This window comes from Saccopteryx leptura, chromosome 1, assembly GCF_036850995.1.
Source record: "Saccopteryx leptura isolate mSacLep1 chromosome 1, mSacLep1_pri_phased_curated, whole genome shotgun sequence".
NCBI classification, from domain to species: Eukaryota; Metazoa; Chordata; class Mammalia; order Chiroptera; family Emballonuridae; genus Saccopteryx; species Saccopteryx leptura.
The window spans coordinates 139,818,285-139,840,075 of NC_089503.1; positions in this window are offsets into that span (position 1 = coordinate 139,818,285).

Below are 21,791 nucleotides of genomic sequence, written 5' to 3' on the forward strand. Positions count from 1 at the left end.
AGGAACTTTCAGCCACGAATAGTATACCCATCAAAGCTATCCTTCAAATATGAAGGAGAAATAAAAACATTCACAGATACAGAAAAGATGAGGGAATTTATCATCAGAAAACCCCCACTCCAGGAATTACTAAAGAGGGTTCTCCAATCAGATACAAAGAACAAAAAAAAACAGAGCCACAAGTAAAAGCTCCAAGAAGAACACAATAAAACCAAATTTAAACTGTGACAACAACAAAAAGAAAGAGGGGGAGAAGATGGAGATTAACAGTAGCAAAGGACGATGGAGTGCAAAAGTACTCACAAAATAGTTCGCTACAATGAACAGGGTAGGGACCCTTTTCATTACTCAAAGGTAACCACCATTGAAAAAACCACCACAGAAGCACATGAGATAAAAAAGATAGCAACAGTGGAAAGATGTATGGAATACAACCAAATAAAAACAAAAGATAGAAAAACAAAAGAGAAGGATCAAACAAGACACAAAACTAACAGAAAGCAAGATATAAAATGGCAATAGGGAACCCACAAGTATCAATAATTACACTAAATGTAAACGGATTAAACTCACCAATAAAAAGGCACAGAGTAGCAGAATGGATTAAAAAAGAAAATCCAACTGTATGCTGCCTACAGGAAACTCATCTAAGTAACAAGGATAAAAACAAATTCAAAGTGAAAGGCTGGAAAACAATACTCCAAGCAAATAACATCCAAAAAAAAGCAGGTGTAGCAATACTCATATCGGATAATGCTGACTACAAGACAGGAAAAGTACTCAGAGACAAAAATGGCCATTTCATAATGACTAAGGGGACACTGAATCAAGAAGACATAACAATTCTTAATATATATGCACCAAACCAAGGAGCACCAAAATATATAAGACAGCTACTTATTGATCTTAAAACAAAAACTGACAAAAACACAATCATACTTGGAGACCTCAATACACCGCTGACGGCTCTAGATCGGTCATCCAAACAGAGAATCAACAAAGACATAGTGGCCTTAAACAAAACACTAGAGCACCTGGATATGATAGACATCTACAGGACATTTCATCCCAAAGTGACTGAGTATACATTTTTCTCCAGTGTACATGGATCATTCTCAAGAATTGACCATATGTTGGGCCACAAAAACAACATCAGCAAATTCAGAAAAATTGAAGTTGTACCAAGCATATTTTCTGATCATAAAGCCTTGAAACTAGAATTCAACTGCAAAAAAGAGGGGGGGAAACCCACAAAATTGTGGAAACTAAACAACATACTTTTAAAAAATGAATGGGTCAAAGAAGAAATAAGTGCAGAGATCAAAAGATATATACAGACTAATGAAAATGACAATACGACATATCAGAATCTATGGGATGCAGCAAAAGCAGTGATAAGAGGGAAGTTCATATCACTTCAGGCATATATGAACAAACAAGAGAGAGCCCAAGTGAACCACTTAACTTCCCACCTTAAGGAACTAGAAAAAGAAGAACAAAGACAACCCAAAACCAGCCGAAGAAAGGAGATAATAAAAATCAGAGCAGAAATAAATGAATTAGAGAACAGAAAAACTATAGAAAAAATTAATAGAACAAGGAGCTGGTTCTTTGAAAAGATCAACAAAATTGACAAACCCTTGGCAAGACTTACCAAGGAAAAAAGAGAAAGAACTCATATAAACAAAATCCAAAATGAAAGAGGAGAAATCACCACGGACACAGTAGATATACAAAGAATTATTGTAGAATACTATGAAAAACTTTATGCCACTAAATTCAACAACCTAGAAGAAATGGATAAATTCCTAGAAAAATACAACCTTCCTAGACTGAGTCAAGAAGAAGCAGAAAGCCTAAACAGACCTATCAGTAGAGAAGAAATAGAAAAAACCATTAAAAACCTCCCCAAAAATAAAAGTCCAGGCCCTGACGGCTATACCAGCGAATTTTATCAAACATTCAAAGAAGACTTGGTTCCTATTCTCCTCAAAGTCTTCCAAAAAATTGAAGAAGAAGCAATACTTCCAAACACATTTTACGAAGCCAACATAACCCTCATACCAAAACCAGGCAAGGATGGCACAAAAAAAGAAAACTACAGACCAATATCTCTAATGAATACAGATGCTAAAATACTAAACAAAATACTAGCAAATCGAATACAACAACATATTAAAAAAATAATACATCATGATCAAGTGGGATTCATCCCAGAATCTCAAGGATGGTTCAACATACGTAAAACGGTTAATGTAATACACCATATCAACAAAACAAAGAACAAAAACCACATGATCTTATCAATAGACGCAGAAAAGGCTTTCGATAAAATACAACACAATTTTATGTTTAAGACTCTCAACAAAATGGGTATAGAAGGAAAATATCTCAACATGATAAAGGCCATATATGATAAACCATCAGCTAACATCATATTAAATGGCACTAAACTGAAGGCTTTCCCCCTTAAATCAGGAACAAGACAGGGTTGTCCACTCTCTCCACTCTTATTTAATGTGGTACTAGAGGTTCTAGCCAGAGCAATCAGACAAGACAAAGAAATAAAAGGCATCCATATCGGAAAAGAAGAAGTAAAGGTATCACTTTTTGCAGATGATATGATACTATATATCAAAAACCCCAAAGAATCCACAAAAAGACTACTAGAAACAATAAGCCAATACAGTAAGGTCGCAGGATACAAAATTAACATACAGAAGTCAATAGCCTTTCTATATGCCAACAATGAAACAACTGAGAAGGAACTCAAAAGAATAATCCCCTTCACGATTGCAACAAAAAAAAATAAAATACTTAGGAATAAACATAACAAAGAATGTAAAGGACTTATATAATGAAAACTATAAACCATTGTTAAGGGAAATCGAAAAAGATATAATGAGATGGAAGAATATACCTTGTTCTTGGCTAGGAAGAATAAATATAATCAAGATGGCTATATTACCCAAAGCAATATACAAATTTAATGCAATTCCCATCAAACTTCCAATGACATTTTTTAAAGAAATAGAGCAAAAAATCATCAGATTTATATGGAACTATAAAAAACCCCGAATAGCCAAAGCAATCCTAAAGAAAAAGAATGAAGCTGGGGGCATTTCAATACCTGACTTCAAACTCTATTATAGGGCCACGACAATCAAAACAGCATGGTATTGGCAGAAAAATAGACACTCAGACCAATGGAACAGAATAGAAAGTCCAGAAATAAAACCACATATATATAGTCAAATAATTTTTGATAAAGGGGTCAACAACACACAATGGAGAAAAGAAAGCCTCTTCAATAAATGGTGCTGGGAAAACTGGAAAGCCACATGCAAAAGAATGAAACTGGACTACAGTCTCTCCCCCTGTACAAAAATTAACTCAAAATGGATCAAAGATCTAAACATAAGACCTGAAACAATTAAGTACATAGAAGAAGACATAGGTACTCAACTCAGGGACCTGGGTTTTAAAGAGCATTTTATGAATTTGACTCCACAGGCAAGAGAAGTGAAGGCAAAAATTAATGAATGGGACTACATCAGACTAAGAAGTTTTTGCTCAGCACGAGAAACTGATAACAAAATAAACAGAAAGCCAACTAAATGGGAAATGATTTTTTCAAACGACAGCTCAGATAAGGGCCTAATATCCAAAATATACAAAGAACTCATAAAACTCAACAACAAACAAACAAACAATCCAATAAAAAAATGGGAAGAGGATATGAATAGACACTTCTCCCAGGAAGAAATACAAATGGCCAACAGATATATGAAAAGATGCTCATCTTCTTTAGCTATTAGAGAAATGCAAATCAAAACGGCAATGAGATACCACCTCACACCTGTTCGATTAGCTGTTATTAGCAAGTCAGGTAACAGCAAATGTTGGAGAGGCTGTGGAGAAAAAGGAACCCTCATACACTGTTGGTGGGAATGTAAAGTAGTACAACCATTATGGAAGAAAGTATGGTGGTTCCTCAAAAAACTGAAAATAGAACTACCTTATGACCCAGCAATCCCTCTACTGGGTATATATCCCAAAAACTCAGAAACATTGATACGTAAAGACACATGCAGCCCCATGTTTATTGCAGCATTGTTCACAGTGGCCAGGACATGGAAACAACCAAAAAGCCCATCAATAGATGACTGGATAAAGAAGATGTGGCACATATACACTATGGAATACTACTCAGCCATAAGAAATGATGACATCGGAACATTTACAGCAAAATGGTGGGATCTTGATAACATGATACGAAGCGAAATAAGTAAATCAGAAAAAAACAAGAACTGTATTATTCCATACGTAGGTGGGACATAATAGTGAAACTAAGAGACATTTATAAGAGTGTGGTGGTTACGGGGGGGGAGGGGGGAATGGGAGAGGGATAGGGGGTGGGGAGGGGCACAAAGAAAACAAGATAGAAGGTGACAGAGGACAATCTGACTTTGGGTGGTGGGTATGCAACATAATTGAACAACAAGATAACCTGGACTTGTTATCTTTGAATATATGTATCCTGATTTAGAGATGTCACCCCATTAAAAAAATAAAATTATATATAAAAAAAAAAAAAAAAAGGTATTTAAATAAACCTTGTTTGTTTTTTCAGGTTATGAATAAAGAACCCAGAACATATAAACAGTATGGCTTTGAAGAAGGTGTGTGTGCAGATGTGAAGTAATGTTAGGTATAGTTGATTAATGCCAACAGCTACTATGCCTGAGCCTAAGTGACTTGAGGTGGACAAAACAACAATTTTTTAGATACCACTTTGGCTGTGAGCACAGATAGCTGTAAATGGTGTGGTGATAGCTACTAGGCAGAGAATTATTGTTTGAATAGTTTCATTGTTTTTTTATCAGTGGGTTGAAACAGATTAGTAAGAAGACACCTGCTATGACTATTGTACTTGAATGAAGAGGGGCTGAGACAGATATGGGGACCCCCTCTGGCTGAGGCAAGCCATGGGTGAAGGCTACATTGGGCAGATTTGCCAGTTGCAGCTAGAGGAAATCCAGTTGATAAAAGATTAGTGTGACTGAGCTTGAGTATAAAATTTTAAGTCTCATGAGTTGAAATTATATACTCAAACATACAAGTGCTGGAACATATGGTAATGCTATGTTTAGTGTTTTGATGAGCGTCCATGCTGTTTTTCACAGAACTTAAATCTGTCTTATCTCTAAAGCTGTGGTAGACAGGGACTTCTGCTCTAGAATCACCCTGTTTTTCCCACAGCTGCCTACTCAGTCTCTCACTCAGCTTCTGCCCCTATTTGAGAGTCTTGGAATTTTCTGGATTTTGTTTACATGCCTTCTTTTCTAAGCACCCTTTATGATGTGTAGGGGCAAAGTTAGAAGCTGTGTTAAATTGTGGGCCACGCAAGGCTTTCCTTCCACAACCATTTTTCAATATTGACAGCAGAAAATTATTCTGCCTCTCTTGTTTGTTTGCTGCTGGTGATTGTTTTCCTTGTCTTTTTGTTTGTTTTGTTAGATTGGGAGAAAAGAGAGCCCGTATTCCTGTTTTATTCTGTCATCCTGGCATGTTTCTTCAGTTTTTGTTTAAACTTATAATTTATCTTCTGTATAATTTTTGTGACAGGACATGTCATGAAAGAGACTTCAAATGCAGGCTAAACTGTTGTTTTAAAATTATTTGTGGGCCATCACCTTTTCCATAGCTTGTCTAGATGGTAAACAGTTCATTTTAATTATACTAACTCTCACTAGCAGCTGTTATAGTTTCCTCTATGAAGCAAAAGAGGGCCAGTTCTGTAGCTGAGAGAGAGAGAAAGAGTGGGAGAGAGAGAAATGATGAGAGATCATTTAAATCTTTTTTCAGCAGAGCTATGCTTTCATTTAGCTAGGCAAGACCTTGATAGTTATTTACATAATTCTCTGATCTAAACTTTGATGAAATAAAATAAAGAATTTCTTAGACTGTGGATGTGGGCTCATCAGGCATTGCAGACCTTGGCACGGGGAGCTGTATGTCCAATGGCCACCACTGTCATGGCCATGCAGGTTCTCATTGAATTTGGACAGATGGTAAAGAAACTGGAACCAAAAAATGGTGGGCCATTCTTTTATTAAAGTCTTGCACTGGCCAACGAGCAAACACACAGGGAAAACACTTTCCTTTCACTCAGGGCTCCCAAAGCCTTGACACATTCTCTGGTTCTACAACCAGAAGAATCTTCTCCAGTTCTTGCTAGAATCAAAGGCCCCACCAGTCTCAGCAGAGCTTGCAAAGCCCTCAGCTCTGGTTTCCCATCTGCATACCTTCTCCTCTCCTGCAAAAACTGGCTTCTTCAGCACTCTGCATTCTCTCTCCTCTCCCTGCAAAAACTGGCTGGGCCCACGAAGACCCAACCTCCAGCAAACATTAGCAAAAAAATGGCCCCTCACAAGCAGGAATGCAATTCGAAATTTGCAATCAACTGCCCTGCTCTGAGGGCAAGCACACACGTGGCTGCCCAGTGCCATTTTTTAACAATAAAAGTGAGCAAACTCAAAAGTTACAAATTTTACAAACTCATTTGCCCAACACAGACAGCATGGCACTTTCTTTTATTATTATTATTATTATTATTATTATTATTATTATTATTTTAATTTATTGTGTTAACATGGATTCAAATGTCCCACTCAATATAACACCCTCACCCCTTACAACATGCCCCCGATTCTACCCTCTTTGCCCTTCTCCCACTGACTCCTTCCTCCACGTCCCTCTGGGATTTGCTGTCCTGTTATCTGTATCTCTGTGTTATGTATATATAATTTCACTAACCTCTTCACCTTCTCTGACCCCATCCCCTTATCCCCCTTCCCTCTTCCTTCTGACAGCTGTCCTTCTGCTCCCTGTGACGCGCTTCTGCCTCTATTCTGTTTTTTGTTTTTTTTTTTACAGAGACAAAGAGTAAGTCAGAGAGAGAGAGACAGAGACAGACAGGAATGGAGAGAGATGAGAAGCATCAATCATTAGTTTTTCATTGCGCATTGTAACACCTTAGTTGTTCATTGATTGCTTTCTCATATGTGCCTTGACCATGGGCCCTCAGCAGACCAAGTAACCCCTTGCTGGAGCCAGCGACCTTGGGTTCAAGCTGGTGGGCTTTTTTTTGCTCAAACCAGATGAGCCCGCACTCAAGCTGGCGACCTTGGGGTCTTGAACCTGGGTCCTCCGCATCCCAGTCCGACGCTCTATCCACTGTGCCACCGCCTGGTCAGGCTCTATTCTGTTTCTTAATTCACTATGTTCATTAGATTCCACATATAAGTGAGATCATATATGTGTCTTTTTCTACCTGGCTTATTTCACTTAGCATAATACTCTCTAGGTCCATCCATGCCATCACAAAAGGTAAGATTTTTCTTCTTTTTTATGGCTGCATAGTAGGCCATCATATATATATGTACCACTGCTTTTTTATTCACTCATTAACTGATGGACACTTGGGCTGTTTTCAGATCTTGGCTATTGTAAACAATGCTGCAATAAACATGAGGGTGCATATCTTCTTTGGAATCAGTGATTTAGTAATCTTAGGATATATTCCTAAAAATAGTATAGCTGAGTCAAAAGGCAGTTCCATTTTTAATTTTTTGAGGAAATGTCATACTGTTTTCCACAGTGGCTGCACCAGTCTGCATTCCCACCAGCAGTGCAGGAGGGTTCCCTTTTCTCCACATCCTTGCCAGCACTTACTATGTGTTGATTTGTTAATGAGTACCATTCTGACAGGTGTGAGGTGATATCTCATTGTGGTTTTAATTTGCATTTCTCTGATGATTAGTGATGTTGAACATTTTTTCATATGCCTATTGGCCATCTGTATGTCCTCTTTGGAGAAGTGTCTATTCAGTTCCTTTGTCTGTTTTTTAATTGGATTGTTCACCTTTCTGGTGTTGAGTTTTAGAAGTTCTTTATATATTTGGTTATTAACCCCTTATCAGATGAATTGGCAAATATGTTCTCCCATTGTGTGGGTTGTCTTTTTATTTTGTTCATGGTGTCTTTTGCTGTGCAAAAGCTTTTTAGTTTGATATAGTCCCACTTATTTATTTTATCCTTTATTTCACTTGCCCATGAAGATTTATTGGCAAAATATTGCTATGGGAGATATTGGAGAGTATATTGCCTATGTTTTCTTTCAAGATTTTTATGGTTTCATGACTTACATTTAAGTCTTCTATCCATTTTGAGTTTGCTTTTGTGAATGGTGTAGGTTGGTGGTCTAGTTTCATTTTTTTTGCATGTACCTGTCCAGTTTTCTCAACACCGTTTATTAAAGAGACTGTCTTTACTCCATTGTATACCCTTGCTTCCTTTGTCAAATATTAATTGACCATAAAGGTGTGGTTTATTACTGGGTTCTCTGTTCTGTTCCATTTATCTGTATGCTTGTTCATATGCCAATACCAAGCTGTTTTGACTATAATGGCCTTGTAGTATAACTTGATATCAGGTAAAGTGATACCTCCCACTTTGTTTTTCATTTTCAAGATTGCTAAGGCTATTTGGTTTCTTTTTAGGTTCCATATAAATTTTTGGAATATTTGTTTTAGATCTGTGAAGTATACCATTGATATTTTAATAAAAATTGCATTAAATCTATAGATTGCTTTGGATAGTATAGATAGTTAAATAATGTTAATTCTTCCTATCCATGAACACAGTACATGCTTCCACTTGTTTGTATCTTCCTTGATTTATTTTTTCAATGTCTTATAATTTTTGACTACAAGTCTTTTACCTCCTTGGTTAAATTTATTCCTAGGTGCTTTAATTTTTTGTTGTTGTTGCAATAGTGAAGGGGACTGTTTTCTTAATTTCTTTTTCTGATAGTTTATTGTTGGTGTATAAAAATGCCACTGATTTCTGAATATTAATTTTATATCCTGCCACCTTGCCAAATTTATTTATCAGGTCTAATAGTATTTTGACTGAGACTTTAGGGTTTTCTATGTACAGTATCATGTCATCAGCAAATAATGGCAGTTTTACTTCTTTTTCACTTTGAATGTCTTTTATAACTTTTTCTTATCTGATTGCTATGTCTAGGAATTCCAGAACTATGTTGAATAAGAGTGGTGAAAGGGGGCACCCCTGTCTTATTCTTGATCTTAAGGGGATTGATTTTAATTTTTGCTCATTGAGTACAATCTTGGCTGTTGGTTTTTCATATATGCCCTATATTATGTTGAGGTATGTTCTTTGCATTCCCACTTTGGTCAAAGTTTTGATCATAAATGGGTGCTGGATTTTATGAAATGCTTTTTCTGCATCTATTGATATAATCATGTATTTTTTTATCCTCCATTTTGTTTATGTGATGAATCACATTTATTGATTTGCATATATTGTATGAGCCTTGCCTCCCCAGAATAAATCCCACTTGACTATAATGTATGATTTTTTAAATGTATTGCTAGATCCGGCTTGCTAATATTTTGTTGAGAATTTTAGCATCTATGTTCATCACGGATATTGGCCTATAGTTTTTTTTCTTTGTAGTGTCTTTACCTGGTTTTGGAATGAGGATAATGCTTACCTTATAAAATGAGCTTGGAAGTCTTCCCTCCTCTTGAACTTTTTGGAATAGCTTGAGAAGGCTAAGTGTTGGGTCTCTTTGACTGTTTGGTAAAATTCGCCTGTGAAGTCATTCAGTCCTTTTTGCTGGTAGTATCTTTCTTTCTTTCTTTCTTTCTTTCTTTCTTTCTTTCTTTCTTTCTTTCTTTCTTTCTTTCTTTCTTTCTTTCCTTCCTTCCTTCCTTCCTTCCTTCCTTCCTTCCTTCCTTCCTTCCTTCCTTCCTTCCTTCCTTCCTTCCTTCCTTCTGTTTCTTTCTTTCTTTCTTTCTTTCTTTCTTTCTTTCTTTCTTTCTTTCTTTCTTTCTTTCTTTCTTTCTTTCTTTCTTTCTTTCTTTCATCTTCTATCTTTTTTTTCTCCATTAAGTGTGAAGTGGGAAGGCAGGGAGGCAGAAGAGTTTTTTATAACTGTTTCAGTTTCATTTGTTGTAATTGGTCTGTTTAGGTTTTCTGATTCTTCCAGATTGAGTTTTGGAAGATTGTATGTTTCTAGGAATTTATCCATTTCACTTAGGTTGTACAGTTTTTTTGGTATATATATCTTTATAGTATTTTCTTAAAATCCTTTGTATTTCTGTGGTGTCAGTTGTTACTTCTCCACTTTCATTTCTAATTTTATTTATTTGGGTTCTCTCTCTTTTTTTCTTGATGAGTCTGGTTAAAGGCTCATCAATCTTGTTAATCTTTTCAAAGAACCAGTTCTTGGTTTCACTGATCTTTAGTGGGGTTTTTCCACCTCTGTGTCATTTATTTCTGCTCTCATCTTTATTATTTTCTTCCTTCTACTTCCTTGGGCTTTGTTGTTATTTTTCTAGTTCTTTTAGGTGCAGGGTTAGGTGGTTTATTTGAGCTTTTTCTTGCTTCTCAAGGTATGTGTGTAATGCTGTGACCTTCCCTCTCAAGACTGCTTTTGCTGTGTCCCATAAATTTTGAGTTGTTGTATGTTCATCTTCATTTGTTTCAAGGAAATTTTTTATTTATTTCTTGATCTCATTGTTGACTCATTTGTTATTTAATAACATGCTATTTAGCCTCCAAGTGTTTGAATATTTTTCAATTTTTCTACTGTAGCTGATTTCTAGTTTCATGCCATTGTGATCAGAGAAGATGGTTGATATGATTTCAATCTTCTTAAATTTATTGATACTTGTTTTGTGTCCTAACATGTGGTCTATCCTAGAGAATGTACCATAAGCACTTGAAAAGAATGTATATTCTGCTGCTTTGAGGTGAAAAGTTCTGAAGATATCTATTAAATCCAGTTGATCTAGTGTGTCCTTTAAGCCGCTGTTCTTTGTTCATTTTTTGTCTGGAGGATCTATCCATTGATGTTAGTGGGGTATTAAGTCCCCTACTATCATAGTATTGCTTTTGATCTCACCCTTTATGTCCATCAAAATCTGCTTTATAAATTTATGTGTTCCTATATTAGGTTCATAAATATCTACAATTATTATATCCTCTTGTTGGATTGCTCCCTTTATCATTATACAATGACCTTGTTTGTCCCTTATTATAGCCTTTGTTTTAAAGTCTATTTTGTCAGATATAGGTATTGCTACTCCAGTTTTTTTTTCATTTCCATTTGCACAACATACTTTTTTCCACCCCTTCAATTTCAGTCTATGTGTATCTTTTGTTCTGAGGTGGGTCTCTTGTAGACAAAATATATATGGGTCCTATTTTCTTATCCATGATTCTACCCTATGTCTTTTGATTGGAGCATTTAATTCATTTACATTTAAGGTTATTATTGACATGTACTTATTTATTGCCATTTTATTCTTTAAACCTACAATCCTCTTTCTCTTGATTTCCTTTTTCTTTGCTCTTTTTATAACAGGCTCTTTACCATTTTCTGCAGTACTGGTTTGACTGTAATGAATTCCTTTAGTCTTTTTTTGTCTGGGAAGCTTTTTATTTCTCCTTCAATTTTAAATGATAGCCTTGTTGCATAAAGTAGTCTTGGTTGTAGGTTCTTGTTTTGCATCACTTTGAATATTTCTTGCCAATCCCTTCTGGCCTCAAGTGTTTCTGTTGAGCAGTTGGATGTCATCCTTATGGGGGCTCCTCTGTAGGTTATTAACTGCTTTTCTCTTGCAGCTTTTAGTATTTTTTTCTTTGTCTCTTAACTTTGACACTTTAATTATAATGTGTCTTGGTGTAGGCCTCCTTGGGTTACTCTTTAATGGGACTCTCTGTGCTTCTTGATTTTTTTTTTTTTTTTTTTACAATTGAATCTTTTATTTGAAGTTACAGTTTAAAGGAAGCACATTTTTACAGCATAGCCTTTACATGTGGGAATTTTTTCTCCCCTAAATAGTCTTGACCTTCCTATATAATTACCATTAGTATATTCTTCTCTATACAATGAAACCATTTAAACAAGTGTGAAAGTTTTTAGGATGCTACCTTGATTACTTTTGGAATTAGCAAAGGATAATACAGTGGTACCTTGAGATATGAACAGACCAATATATGAATTTTTTAAGATACGAGCTGTGTGCTTCTTGATCTTGTGTGACTTTTTCCATCATCAACTTAAGGAAATTTTCAGCTATGACTTTTTCAAAAAGGTTCTCTATCCCTTGTTCGTTCTATTCTCCTTCAGGAACCCCTATAATGCGGATGTTGTTTCTCTTTAGGTTGTCACAGAGCTCTCTGAGAGTTTCCTCAGTCTTTTTGAGCCTCTTTTTTTTTCCTATGTTTTCACAGAGCTCTGCTTCTGTGTTTGCATTTATCTTGTTTTCTAAATCACTGATTCGATCCTCTGCTTCATCCAGCCTGCTGTTGATTTCTTCTACTGCAGTCTTCATTTCTGATATTGTATTTGTTATTTCTGACTGGTTCTTTTTTTATGATTTTAATGTCCTTTTTGATGCTTGCTCTCTCTTTGTTTAAGCTCTCATTGTGATCATCCATTGTTGCTCTAAGATCCTTGAGCATCCTAAAAATCATTATTTTAAACTCTGCACATGGTAGTTTGGTTACTTCCATATCATTTAGTTCTTTACCTGGGATTTCTCTTATTGATTCATTTGGGTCATATTTATTTGTCTGCCCATTTTGTCTGTGTATTAGGTAACACTTTCTGACTTTGAAATTTGTTGTGGTGTCTTTATGCGGAAGATGGGCTCAGTGGTACTGACCTCCAGGCCTCCTGAGTTTCTTGCTCTAGGAATACTTCTTGAGGGTGGTATTAACCCTCCTGTTGTATGTAATTATTGAATGCAGTTGGTCTTTTTGTAGATGCAGTTATCCTTTCTGGCTGGCTCTAATAGTCAACCTTATCATGTGTATTAGACACTGTGCAGTGTCTGTCTTGTTGGGTGTATTTATTCTCCTCTTTTTCTGGTGCCTTCTGGACTCCTCTTTGGGCATGCAGCTTTAGACTCAGTGTAGCTAGCTGAGTCTAACATTGCTGCTGTCTTCCACCCCCTACTGTTTGTGTTGGTTCTGGGTCTTCTTTGGTTGGCATCAGCCATTGTAACCTGCCATATTTTAACTGTCTGGAGATACTGCTCTGTTTGCTGTTTGTGTCTGTGTTTTCTGTGCCTACCTAATGTGGGAGGGACCAACCTATGTATAAGTATCAGCTTCCTACTGCTTAGAGATGACAGCAGCTCCGTAAAAGCCCCAAGCTCTGTAAGATTTGGATCCACTTTTCAGCTGCTCCTCCTTGTCTTGCAGCTGTCTGGTCTTCCCACAGAGTCTTCTGTAGAAAGACTGTAGCATGAGCTCAGACTGGCCTCCCCCCACCAACCCCTCTACAGTTTGCAGCTTGGAGGGTTAGGGCAGTTGAAGTTGGGAATATACAGCATTAGTGCGACCCCTTATTTCAGAGATCTTTTGGTCAGAATCTCAGTATGGGGAAAGTGGCCCCTACTCCAGAGCCTAATCCCTCAGACACTGCCAGATACTCCATTTCTATTTCTCCCTAGTGAGGTGAGCAGCAGGTTCAGATTGTGTGGGGCTGACAGTCCCCTCTGCAGAAGTTCTAGCTGGTGAGCCTCTAGTCTCAGGGGAAAAAGCTGACAAAGTCCTCCACTGTGGCTGTCTGTGCCCCCCAGAAAATGGCTAAGCCTCAACCAGACCAAACAATAGGCTCATGGGGACCCACCCTTTGAATGTCCATGCTCCAAGCCTCTCTCTCTTCCCCCTGTGGTACCTAGCCCAGTGGAGCAGAATATCCAGAACCCGGGTTGGCTGACTGTGAAGCTCCACCCTATCCAATGTGCACAAGTTGCCCTGCTGGTGCTGATCATAGAAAGTGGAACTCACCTCAGCTGGGCCTGGTGTCCAGTGAGCCCTCCCTTAAGACATGCTGCCAGCAAGGGTTGTTAGGTCCTGAGCCAATGCTCTATGCAGCTCCTTCACAGGAGCCCTGGGTGAGTGGCTGTGAACAAGATTTTCTGCACGGGTCCTTTAAGACAGAGCCTGCATCTCTGAGAGCTTTGTCTCTTTCTCGCAGACAGAAACCTCAGCTCCTTACCCTGCCAAATGCTGTGTGGGTACCTCTTTTAAGCTCTGGAGCCCTAGGCTGGGGCTCTGGGTCTGGGGCTGAGGAACCACACCTCTCAGGGTGACCTTCCCGCAGTCAGAGTCCCTCTGGACCCTCAGCTGCTCCTTGCTCCTTGGAGTGGGGCAGCCCTTTCCTCATTTCTGCCCTTCCTACCAACCAGTCTTGGTGTGGCTTTTTCAGTGGTCCTTGGTTATAGACTCCTCTTCCTTTAGTTCAAAGTTGGTTTTTCAAGATGGTTGTTCTTAAATTAAGTTGTAATTCAATTTGGTCCTGGGAGGTGGCAGTTGGAACGTCTGCCTACTCTGTCGCAATCTTGGAATCCCCTAAGATAAATTTTAATTACACACTTTATTCCACAGTTGAGCTTGCTTACAATTAATTACTCATTACTAATGGTTACAGCTGGAAATTTTACAATGAAGTTGGAGACTAAAGGGGAATTCAAGAAACATTTCATTAACTGGGAGTAGCTTTTGACACACTGATTGTAAAGAAAAGTATGTCTCAAACTGTTTGCAGCAAGAAGGCAGTTGTTCCAGGCAATGCTGCCTTATGTGCCTGAGGGTCAAAGCTACCATAGGCCAAAAGAACCAGAGAAGGAGCATTTGTTTTCTCTATGAGTTTATGTTTTTATAACACTCTTTTGAGACCAAGAAGCAGAAATCAATGCTGGATGTTCCTCTTCCTGAATGTGATTTACAACAGAGAAACAGGACTGTCACTGTTGTTTTCTCATAAATCCTGGTCTTCAGCAGTCCTGTCAGGCTTGACTTGCCTTTGGACAAGTGTCTCAACTTCTCTCAGCTTCAATTTTCTCTTCTATAAAATCAATAATGATGATGATAATGATGATGATAAGATAATGAACAGAAAGTGCTTATTGTGTTGCCTAGAATAAAGCAAAAAATAGGTGCTCAATAACTGATACATACAAATATTATTACTTTCTTCAAGTTTGGTGACAGTATTAGAGCAAAGTCAATTTCACAATGGAAATATAAATATTTTGTTAATAGTAGAATAGTCATTTTTTAAAAAGCCTTTATCTTTTTAAGATACATTTTAAAATATTTAATGATGAAATGATATATCTGCTTAAATATTCCACAGTAGAAGAATATATATGGAAACAAGACTAGCCATGAGTTACTAATTGCAGAAGTTGAATGAAGAAAGAGGATTCATTAAACTGTTCTATTTTTGCACATTTTAAAATTTCCAAAATAAATAAAAATAAACAGACAAGACAAAAGTTTGTAATTTACTGCCTAAAGCAAAGGACATGGAATTAAATACAGGGTGGGCAAAAGTATATTGACAGTTGTTTGGTAAATAATTCAATAATAAATAATAATACAAGCATAAATTCTGTGTTTTGTGTACTCACAATTGTAATTTTCAGTAGTGTAAGAAACATTCCTCATTTCTCAGCATCCTTTAAAAAATTGCATTAAAATAAATATATAATCCTTTCTTTTTTCATTAGAAATCCTTGAAAGAATCACATTTGTCTGTCTCACAGGGCATTACTCCTAGTCAATTATCAGTAATTGAATTATTATAAAGTTGAAAACAAATCAGTCTGGTTAAACTACTTAGGGGGGAAATGTAAACACATTTAACCTGAAGTTTTCTTCTTGATTCAGAGTGACAATGGACTTCAAGAGTGTCCCTGACGATATTTGTCATTGCTAATTTAGGGAAACAATAATTCCTGGCCACTCAAGGAGAATTTCTAAAGCTGTTCAGAGAAGGAGGATAGGAATTAAAAATGATTTGGTTCTTTCAGGGGGAAATAATGATATAAAGTTACATTCCAACAAAAATGTTGGGCAATAATTTAAGTTGTGCCTTGATATCTATCTATCTATCTATCTATCATCTATCTATCTATAATTAAAAAATAAACTATGGTGAAAATTTACACTTCAAAGTTAGATAAATAAGGGAATAACTATCCTCTTTAAAAGATGTACCCTTGGAATTTCTTATAATAGCAAACTCCCCATATATCTAAGTATCTGTTTACACATCATTAACAACTTCCTTGAAAACTCTAGGAGGAAGGCAGGTTAAGGGAGATGGTCAGTGCTGAATGGTTAGTCTGGCACACAGCCAATTAAGGGTTAATTGAAGGACAAACTTATTATGAAATTATCATTTAAACAAAAGAAAAATTATTCAAGCTACGGAAATGGAATATACAGGGGGTTTGGGGACTGGGTGTAAAAGGTGAAGGGATCAAGAACTGTACACCTGAAACCTATATAATTTTATTAATCAATTGTCACTCCAGTAAATTTATTTAAAAATAGTAAAAAAGAAAGGAAGGAAGGAAGGAAGGAAGGGAGGGAGGGAGGGAGGGAGGGAGGGAGGGAGGGAGGGAGGGAGGGAGGAAGAAATGGAATACACATACAATGGTGTGAATCCAGGAGCACGGATATGATGCCATACCTCAGTGGTGAGGCCTCTGAACTCCTAGTCTTGCCCACTCAGCCGCAGCTTCATTAATGTTACTGATGGACCTGGGTTAATTAGCACCTCTGCAGGGCGAATTTTTACTGCAGAGACTCCTGGAAGGAGAATCCTGTAAGAACACCCGTTTATCTACTTCTCTGGTCACTAGTTCTGGGGTCTGGAGAAGCCGTTGGCTTCGGGATTTAAGGCTTACTCCATCTGCAGCGGTGAGAGACAGAGGCGGATTAAGGTCGGTTGAGGCCCCGGGCGCAGAAGGAAAAATTGGGCCCCTTGTCATTAGAAAAAAGTGTAAAGTTGAGGTTTTGTGGGGCCTTTCAGAAGTCGGGACCCATGGCGATCTCCCGGTGCGCTCTCATTAAATCCACCTTTGGTCAGAGATCTTGCTTCACACACCAAGTTTGGTGGTCCAGGTTCCAGTTAATTTTAGCACTGGGAATAGCAAAACGTGTGGTGAAATCTTGTATTATAGCAATTTCAAGTTGTATTATAAAGTAATGCCAATAATTTTTAGACAAAACACCAGTATTTTTGCACCTAAATGAATAAAATCCTTCAAAGTAATCACTTACTCAAAGCATATTTGGCGTTCCCTTTGTAGTATCACTCGGACTCAATTTGTAAGACGTGCTGTTTTTGTAGCCAAATGATTATACACAATTTACTCACCAGATTTGGTTTTAGACTTTCACAAAAATCAAATCCACACTACACTGGGAGGTAGTCTAAACAAACAATTTTACAAATGTTTTCAACGACGATTTTACTCTTAGACTGGTAAGAGTGAATTCCAGCACTTGCATGAAAGGGGACAACACTCACTTGGAGAGTTAAGTTTTAATGCATTGATTTAGAAAGCCAGACATAAGAGATAGTTGGTGCATGTTGTTTCTGCAGCTTAGATTACATACGAGATGAAATAAAATAGCGGGTCTTCTACACTTCCCCCAGCAGGAGCTTCCCACATTGCTGGGGACCGAGACCCTGAGTGCAGGACATGATGACATCTTCCTAGCTCAGCAACATTCAGAAAATCTTCAGATCTACATCTGGCTCCAGGTTATTATCTTGTTTTATAATTTCAACATACACTTTCTCCTTTTAATCTCAGAATAAAATATTTTAATTTCTCAATTTGGCTTTTTTATGTTCTAAAGTTTAAGACTATGAATCAAATGATTTTTTACTTGTATTCACTGTAGCTATATATAACTTTTTATTGTTATCCACTCAAATTCAAACTCACATTTTATTTCAGTCATGTCTGTAGGTGTTGTTACAGAATATTAAATAATGTTCTTTATTGTCTAGATACCTAGAATAGTGTCCCAGATATTGTTTTTTTTTTTTTAGGTTGGGATGTCATCTTTCCTTGCCTTTATATTTATAAACACACACAGCATCAGGAAACTTTAATTCTAAGAAGAATACACCAAACACACAGGAACTAATTATCTATCAATTTATATAAGATTAATTTGAATGATTGTAATAAAATACCAAAATTAATTATATTGAGGGAGAAGAAGATGCTTTTTGATTGTCTTTGAACTACAAAAGCAATTTTTTAGTGTATTTCACTTTGGTTTTCTTTTGCCTCCGCCCCTTGAGTGACCTGGCTCGGGGAGGAGTTGGAGCAAAGGGCAGAGGGACATGAGGTCCATCTTGCCAGGCTGAGCCAGGCCAATGCAGCTGCTGGCCTGGGCACAAGCGTGGGTGGCCACCTGTGGCTCTCAGCACAGCTGTTTGGTAGAGGGCCAGGCAAAGCCCTGTTGGCGGGGTGGAGGCAGGTGGCCAGTTGGGCGGCCAGTACATTCTGGCATGGGCTGAAAGAACACCTGGTTCCACTCTGTGGACCCACCACAGAAGGTCAAAAAATGTGCTTGCTGGCCGCAACCTGATGGCCCCAATGGTCCTGCTCTGCCTAAAACAGAGCAAAACCCACCAGTCTTTCTCATAATTTACCCCAAAGCCAACACAGGAATCACTGGGCTCCAGTAGTGCTGAAATACGTCAGTGAGGCCATCTGGCACGTCTGGAAATGGTGTGGGGGGCTGTCAGGCAGGAACAGGCTCAGTGATTCAGAACAGGACGTTTCAGGGGAGGCAAGAGCCTTCATGTTGTGTTTGGCTGCTAACTGCCATTGCAGACACTATCCATCCTCGAATGTCTCTGATCTTCCTGTCCCTCCCCTCCCCCTGAACTCTGACTACATGCTTGGAAACCACTTTGGGCCCCCACTTGTACTTTTGTCACTGGACACAGGAATTTTCATAATGAATACCAACACCTACCAAGACAGGAATCCAAAGCTCTCCATTTTCATGACCCCTGAGGTCCCTCCCAAGGCCTTGAGCCCACTGCTTCCCAGGAAGGGGGACCCCGTTTCCCGGCCAGGCGAGTCAGTGTCTCTGTGGCAGAGGAGTACCCTGCTGATCTTCCTGTCTCAAATGCAGACAGGGCAGTTCTCTCTCATGTGCCAAAGAGGTGACAGTCCCCTCACTGGTTCTGTGGCCCTTGGAGGCTTAGCCTATCTCAGCCTCCGTTTGGGCACCTGTAAATGTGGGTTGACAGTATTGTCCTCATGGTTTTATTGTAACCCGTTCAATGAGAAAGCATATGTTAAGTGCCTAGCACAGGGCCTGGCACAACTGGTACTCAGCAAATATAGGTTGTATAAGTGAATGACCATGGCTGATCCCACTCTCTAAACAGGCCCTGCACTGGAAGTTCTTACTGCTACATTTGCTTGGGATCTTAGGGGCCTCATCTCACAATTACTGCTCACAACTGCCCTTGCTGGAGGCACAGGCCCCTCCAAGACTTTTATTGGCCCGGAGCTAGTAGAAGCCACCCTCTGCTGAGCCACTGGCCAGAGGAAAGCATTTTGACTTCTGGAGGTCTGGAGCTGGGTGGGATAACTTGCCCCATCGTCATGTGAAACTTCTTTGTAAAATGAGGTAGCCAAGCCGAGACCCAAGAGAAGACCTCTGGACTGAACTTCACGAGCCTTAAAGTCTTAGGCAATGGAATCTGATTGGTCAGGCAAGATGTTTTATTACCAGAGTGAACAGAACTATTCAGGCTCCCCAGTCTTTGCAGGGGGGGGGTATCAGGTGTTTTGGGGGCTTGTGTAACCAGACAGTGTTGTTCCAATGAACACCAAGCACAAGCATTGGCATGAGAATTAGCTTTCGTCACCTGTGCAGCTCCAGGCTTTCCACGGGCTGAGAGCCTCCACCAAAAGACAAGAGGCCTAGTCTTGGTTCCACAACAGTGAGGCTAGTGCTCACACCGCCGTTCCATTTCTGGCCTCCAATATTGTCTGAGGATAAAATAAGGGACCAAGAACAGTAGAAATAACCCTCTGAGAAAGAGATGGGGAAAAAGACCATTTTCCTCCTAAGTCCCAACTTGAGGTTTTGAAGTGTGAGGAAGAAAACCTACTGTGAACAGGTGTTCTTTTTAAAAACTTAGTTTATTCCACATGTTCTGCTGATACAAAGGAAACGTAATCACAAATGTGGCTTCTCCATCACCTTTTCATCCAGTGACTGATGTTTTTCTCTTTCCTGCGACCACTTATTTAGACTCTTCCCGTCCTTGTGGGCTGTGACCTTTATTCCCCCCTTGAATCATGTTCTTTCTCGCTTTTTTTTTAAAGTAATGAATCTTATCCTAGTCAAATAAATTCACACATTTTTCTTACCAAGACCAATACCGAACTTTCTAATTCACTTGAAAAAAAATGTCACTTGGCCTTTTGGAGCATAGTCTTAGAGATGATCCTAGCGCTTGGGAATGTGCCCTTCAGACATTTCAAAGCGGGGAAAAACACTTAAATGAAAACTTGAAAACTGTATGTAAAAAAATAGACTCAAATCCGCGGAATCTAAGCTAAGGCAGATCTTTTTTCTTATCCCCTCCTCCCCGACCCCTAATGGAACTGCTCTGCAAATGCAGTGGAAAGTTAAAAGGATGAGTCCCAGAGTCTTCTCATTAACTGAACACTCATAGCACTTCAGCTATGGGCTTATAGGAGGACTTGAAGACTATTTCATCATCTCACCTGATTTCTTCTAACATTTAAGGTTGAACGTGTGTGTCTGAGGTATGGATTGAGGCACAACCATGCCTAGGCTTTGCACATTTTCTCATGTCATCGATGAAGTTGTCATTATGAAACTACTCAAATAACTAAGCAGCATATTGGCTGCTGAGTTTTCTTTGCATAAGATAGTGCCCCCACCTCAGCAAAGGACTGAATATCAGAAGGTAAGAAAGCATGTTTCCACGAGCCCTGTTAACTCTGAGCAGAAAAACCCTTCAAATATGAATTCTTTTTTTTTTTTAAGTTTTAAGTTGATTTTAGAGAGAGAGGAAGGGAGGTAGAGAGAGAGAAAGAAACATCGATTTGCTGTTCCATTTATTTACGCATTCATTGGTTGATGCTTGTATGTGCCCTGACCAGAAGACAAAACCACAACCGTAGTCAATTGGGATGATTCTCTAACCAAGTGAGTTCCCCAGCCATGTTTGAATTCTTTCGTTCAGCATCTTTTTCTATGCTAAAGAATTTACATGGAAGGCGAAAGAAGGGGGCCAAAGAGTTGTGAGCCAAGTGGTTGAAGGCATATGGCAGTGGGCAACCTGAACTTCCTTTCTAGTCTTAGAATAACTGGCTGGTAGCATCTGAGGATATAGTCCCCCCAGAAATCTCCAAAGCCCTTGCGTTCAGATATTACTGAAATACAAACAGGTGCAATGTCTGGGGAATGTAACAAGGATTCAACAAATTAACTCCATCCTGGACACGACTACCTGGAAAATGTGGATAATGTAGCTGTGATATTCCAAGGGATATATTCCTCCTACTCCCAGTTTAAACCAGCTCTTCAAGAAATAGACAACTTTCATCTGAATCATTTTTACAAGCTGAATTTTTATTTTTACTAAATTATCTATATTAAAAAAAAATCTGTGCCTGGTGTGGAATTTCACTCCATCAAGTGTTACAATGAATTTTCATTTTCATTACAAGCAGGAGAATGAATTAAGGACAAGTGTTAGAAACATGGCAATAAATTAGAATATAATTTACAAAAGCAAAAAAAAAAAAAAAAAGGAACAGTGTACCACATTAATACTGAGTACAAAATAATAAGCAACAACTAAT